Genomic DNA, 6,118 nt, shown 5'->3' on the forward strand with positions numbered 1-6,118 from the left:
CCTGGTGGAGAAGGTGGGAGACTGTGGGCGGCGGGAAGAGAGAAGAGCCTTCCATGGGGCTGTGCCCATGGGCACCTGCCTTGTGTGGATCTGACCTGACTTGGCTCAGGCTCTGCTGCCCCCTCGCATCCACCGCCTCCTGCCTCACCCTCTTCCCTGAGGAGGGGAGCGGCGTTTCGGCGAGGACAGGGCGATGGGGTTCAGCATCCGGACTGCCGCGGGGCCCCTGAGCGCAAGGTCAGCTTCCTGCCTGTGGATCCAGCTGCTGGGCCAGTCACGCCCTCGCCCTATCCTTTCGCTTCCTAGTCTGCGGACTAGGACCTGCCAGGGCTCCGTTTCACCCGTGTTCTCGCAGAGCAGCCCCGACGTAACTTCCCGCCCATCATTAGCCACGCAGATCCCACCAAGCCTTCTCCGGGCAGCCCTGTCCGCGCTGGCCCAGACCAGCCACCGGCCCGCAGGGAGGGAGCCACGGGCCCCGCAGGGAGGGAGCCACGGGCCCAAAGGGAGGGACAGACACGGGCCCCGCAGGGAGGGAGCCACGGGACCCGCAGGGAGGGACCAGCCACGGGCCCGCAGGGAGGGACTAGCCACGGGCCCGCAGGGAGGAAGTCACGGGCCACAGGGAGGGAGCCACGGGCCCCGCAGGGAGGAAGCCACGGGCCCCGCAGGACCTTTGCTTAGAGAGCTACAGGGCCCAGCAGGGCGGTTCCATAGCAGACCAGCTGAGGGGCACTGCCCTCTCGCAAATCCCTATAAATAAATAAAGTGAGCCCGGCCGGCATAGCTCAGGAGGTCACAGTTCGATTCCCAGTCAGGGCACAGGCCCGGGTTGTGGCTCCATCCTCAGTGTGGGGCGTGCAGGAGGCAGCCAATCGATGATTCTCTCTCATCATGGATGTTTCTCTCTCCCTCCCCCTTCCTTCCTCTCTGACATCAATAAAAATGTACTTCTTACCAAAAAACAAACAGGGAGTTATTACGCTATGTCACTTCCCTGCATTGGGTGTCCCTGTGGATCCCACGGTGGATGCGTGTCCGGGCCCCACTGCCTGGCGGGGACGCTGTAGGGCCAGTGCCTCGGGGCAGCACGGCTCCCACCGAGGCAGAGCAGCCCGGCCTTCAGCCCCAGACCGCCTGCTGCTGGTCCTCCAGGACACGGAAGCGAGAGCGAGAGCGAGAGAGGAGGGGGGATATGAGAAGACCACGGTGTCCGTGCAGGAGGTACTCTCCACTCAGTAAAAACTGGCACCTTTAGCTCAGCCCGAGCCCCATGCAGCCCGGGGAACAAAACCTCAAAACCAGTACCGAACCCACAACAGCTGGGCCCCCAGGAATGCAGCCGGGAAGGCCGGCCGCCTCGACCCGCTGCCATGCCCCCACCATGGCCACGACCCAGACGCCTAGACGGGGGCGAGGGCGCAGGGAGGGTAAGCAATAACTTCGAAGCCATTTGTCCTCCAGTTTCTGAGCAGGAACGGCCAGGGCCTTCCCATGAAGCATGAGGACTAAAGCGTGAAGCCAACGTCACCGGGGAGGGTCTGGGAGACGCCAGGGCTGATGGGAGCACCACACACCAGCCGACCGTGAGAGCCACCAAGACCCCATCGCAAAGCTCTAGGCCCCACGGCCTTCCCGCTGCCAACGCCCCGCGGCCGATGTCCGAGCTTGCCTTGTCACGGGCACTCTCCGCTCCCATCGGGGCCTCCCACCCTCCCGCCCTCCCCCCTCCCGCCCTCTCTCCCTCCTGCCCTCCCTCCCGCCCTCTCTCCCTCCCGCCCTCTCTCCCTCCCGCCCTCCCTCCCTCCCTCTCTCCCTCCCGCCCTCTCTCCCTCCCTCCTCCCTCCCGCCCTCCCTCCCTCCCTCCCTCCCTCCTTCTCTCCCTCCCTCCTTCCCTCTCTCCTGCCCTCCCTCCCGCCCTCTCTCCCTCCCTCCCTCCCGCCCTCCCTCCCTCCCTCCCTCCCTCCTTCTCTCCCTCCCTCCTTCCCTCTCTCCTGCCCTCCCTCCCGCCCTCTCTCCCTCCCCTCCCTCTCTCCCGCCCTCCCTCCCTCCCTCCCGCCCTCTCTCCCTCCCTCCCTCTCTCTCGCCCTCCCTCCCTCCCTCCTGCCCTCCCTGCTGCCACCTCACACCCCACTCGCCTGCCCGCGGATCAGACAGGAGCGCCCGGGTGAGGCCCGCACAGCCTTCGTCATCGTGCGGTTTAGGCAACAGCGTGGAGCTGGGAAGGCGTGTGGACCGCCACCCACTCGGTCTGTATACATACAAGCCAAGTGACCCCAACAACCATGACGACCGGTCGCTGTGACACGCACTGGTCCAACCGCCCGTGGCCCCGCCCCCGATCGGTCCCCCCACGCCTATCAGGGGCGGGGCCGGCCAACCTCCCCAGTCCCCTACCCCTGCCTGCCTGGTTCGACTGGCCCCCATGGGGGCGGGCTGGCCGGACCCCACCCGTGCACGAATCCGTGCACCGGGCCTCTAGCTCAATCATAAATAAGTCACGTGTGTTCCTCACTGAAGTCACAGTCAACAAACGTTTGCAAGAAACCAGCTGCCCTGACTCTAATAGAGGCAGAACCCGCCCTCAGTTCAGGCGGACGCTTTAAGGCGGGAGGCCGGCCGGCCGGGCGGGCGGCTCAGGGGGTCACGGTTCGATTCCCAGTCGGGGCACAGGCCTGGGTGGTGGCTTGATCCCCAGGAGGGGGCGAGCAGGAGGCAGCTGATGGATGATTCTTTCTCTCCCTACTCCCTTCCTCTCCCTCCAAAACGTCAATAAAAACCTATTTTTTAAGTATATTTTATTGATTTTTTACAGAGAGGAAAGGAGGATAGAGAGTTAGAAACATCGATTCAGTTGCCTCTTGCACACTCCCTACTGGGGATGTGCCCGCAACCAAGGTACATGCCCCTGACCGGAATCGAACCTGGGACCCTTCAGTCCGTAGGCCGACGCGCTATCCCCTGAGCCAAACCGGTCAGGGCAAAAACATATTTTCTAAAAGAGAGAGAGGAAGGAAAACACCACTTCCACGGGACGGCACCCGGGAAGAAGGGCGGGGACCGCGCTGCGAGCGCTGCCAGTTAGCGCCGCCCAACCCCGTCCTCCAGGGAGGGTTCCACCTGAGGCCGCGGTGACACGGTGGGAGGCGTGGCCGTGGCCGTGGCCGTGCCGCTGTCCGTGTGAAGGGTGAAGAACGTCCCAGGTCCACGTGTTCACAACGACCAGCTTCCATGAGGGAAAATGAGATCCTCTGGGTCAGGATGCTCTCGGGTCACGGGACCCATGACCTTTGACCCTGGCATGTTCACGAATGTCTCCCGCACGAAATCTGCACCCGAGACCCCGCGCTGCTCTGGGGGGGGGGGGGGGGGGGGGGGGGAGTACGAGCCGAGGATTCCACACACGGACGTGCGGGAGGCCAGCAGGCTTTTCCAGCTGAAATGTCCACGTTTCCCGGTCCCCGCACTTGCAGGGGGAGGAGTGGATGGCAACACGCCTTCCTTCCCACCAGCTCACTGCCCTTTCTCTGAATGTTTAAGTCTCGTCCTGCCGCACCCATCGTTTGTATTAAAGTGCCGCACGGCCTCTGTGATGGGCGGACATGCTGGGAAGGCAGGAAGGAACATAAACGGCTTTTCTTTCCTTTTTAACTGAGTTATTTTTAAAACCTGCAGGAAAGTGGGTTTTGGGTGTTTTTGCCCAAGTTGCCGGCATGTCTGAGGCTCGGCGAACACGCACACGGTGCTGAGAGCACGCGCCCAGGTCAGGCGGCCGTGCCTTCGGCCCTCCCGCCTGAGGAACGCGTCGCTCGCACAGCCGAACGGGTGTGAGCCGGCCCCACACCGAGGGTCCGGGGCCGCACGGAGCTCTCCCCTGGCTCCGCCGCCTGTGCCGTGAGCGAGCGGACGCACCCCGGAGCGCGGTCGCGTTTCTGTCGTGCAGGCCCAGCGGGACGATGGACCGGGAGGGACGAGAGCCGGTGCCAGCGCCCGCGTGTGCGTGGCCTGCTGGAGAGGGGACAGCCCTCGCGTCCGCCAGCCCCGCCCTCCCCCACGCGGAGGTGCCGCTCCTCAGAGCGCGGCCGCTTCCCCGGCAGCCACCTTTGTCGTGGCCTCTGACCATCAGGCTTCCTTCTTCGTCTGCGGATAAGGAAACCTCCCTCTTCCCCTCCATCCCGCACACGTTTTACTCCCCACTCCTCCCCGCTCTGCGGCTCGGCTTCTCCACCCACTCTGGCTTTGGCCTGCAACAGCCCGATGGGTCGGAGGTCCTGGGCCCAGGGAGACACGTCAGACGGAAAAGATAAACGCCAGACGCTTCCCTCAGAGGCAGAGGCCGTATCAACAAGACGGGCAGCGAGTGTCCGCGAGGCTGGAGAAAAGGGCACCCGCGTCCCCGATTGTGGGAAGGCGGACGGCACCGCCACCGAGGGAGGCAGACGGCACCGCCACCGAGGGAGGCAGACGGCACCGCCACCGAGGGAGGCAGACGGCACCGCCACCGAGGGAGGCGGACGGCACCGCCACCGAGGAAGGCGGACGGCACGGCCACCCGAGGGAGGCAGACGGCACCGCCACCGAGGGAGGCGGACGGCACCGCCACCGAGGGAGGCGGACGGCACCGCCACCGAGGGAGGCGGACGGCACCGCCACCGAGGGAGGCGGACGGCACGGCCACTGAGGGAGGCAGACGGCACCGCCACCGAGGGAGGCAGACGGCCACCGCGGGAGGCGGACAGCACGGCCACCGAGGGAGGCGGACGGCACGGCCACCAAGGAAGGCAGACGGCACGGCCACCAAGGAAGGCAGACGGCTGGTGGTTCCTCGGAAAACGAAGAACTGGGCTACCATCCGACCCGGCAGGCCCTCTACCGGGCTTACACCCCAAATCACTCACATGCCAAGATACAGGCAGCCCTGTTCACCGCAGCACTGCTCACGGCGGCCAAGGCGTGGAGACAGGCACGGTGTCCCGCGGTGGAGGACCGGATAGAGACGACGTGTTCCAGCCACGAGCAGGATGGAACAGCGCCATTGGCAGCCACATGCGGACCTGGGAGCCTTTGCTGAGAGAGGGAAGTCCGTCAGAAAAGCCAAGGACCATGAGGTTCCACCCCTGGGGGACACCTCCATGACATTCGTACTCGCCGTGCAACATGCAGATCCGGCCCCACAGAAGCCCACCCTGAAAGCTGTGTGACCGCGTGAACCGATGTCACCCCCACACACTGAATAACAAATAAATAAATAAACCAAGCGGCTCCGTGTGCCGCTCCCGACGACGTGCCTGCGTTTCCCGCGGCACCTTCCCAGGCCGGCGGCACCAGGGGCCGACTCCACGCACCCCGGGCAGCGCGCGCCCGGCGGGCGGAGTCGGCGCCAGGCACCGAAGGACCATCGGGCTCCTCCAAAGCTTGTCAACGACCAGAAAGCTGACCTGAGGGGTGTTGGCTGGGGGACCCCAAGTGTGCAATACGGACTCTCGTACGGAAGACAAGGAACGGCGGGACTTACCGCATGCGTCCGACTGGTGTCCCTCACAGCGGATGCGCCTGACGTTGCACGACCGAGTCCGTAAGGAGCCCGATGACAGGGCTCGTTCCCGGGGTTCCACCTGAACAGCACCTGAGGGCGCACAGGAACGGAGACCGCCCCACACAGGGTGCGGGATGAGGGTAAAAACGGCGCCTATCAGTGAGAACAAAGGGGCGTCGGACACCACGATGACGTATCTGAATGGACCACGCGTGGCGTGACGCTGCCTAAAATCCATGCATCGCACCGGCAAGCCCAGGACCGATCGCACACATCCTCTAAGGGCCGTACCCGCCCTGGCTCCTGCTTACTTTCCCAATTAAGCTCCGGTCGCGCTGTATTTCCAGCCACCGACAGCGGGAAGGCGCCGGGGGCCCGGGCGGGCGGTGGGGCTGAGCTGGGCATCGGGCAGGACCTTCTGCAGAGAAACGGAAAGCGGTTCCGTCAGGCGGACATCACACTTCTGGGCAGAACCAGAGGGAAGGTGGTCGTTCACGTCCATACGGCCTCCCGTCGCCACGATGACCTCCAGGCAGGTCTCAGTCCCCACGCCAGGGCCACCGAGGGCCGAGCGCAGCTACG

This window comes from Cnephaeus nilssonii (assembly GCF_951640355.1).
Source record: "Cnephaeus nilssonii genome assembly, chromosome: 11".
Lineage (NCBI taxonomy): Eukaryota > Metazoa > Chordata > Mammalia > Chiroptera > Vespertilionidae > Cnephaeus > Cnephaeus nilssonii.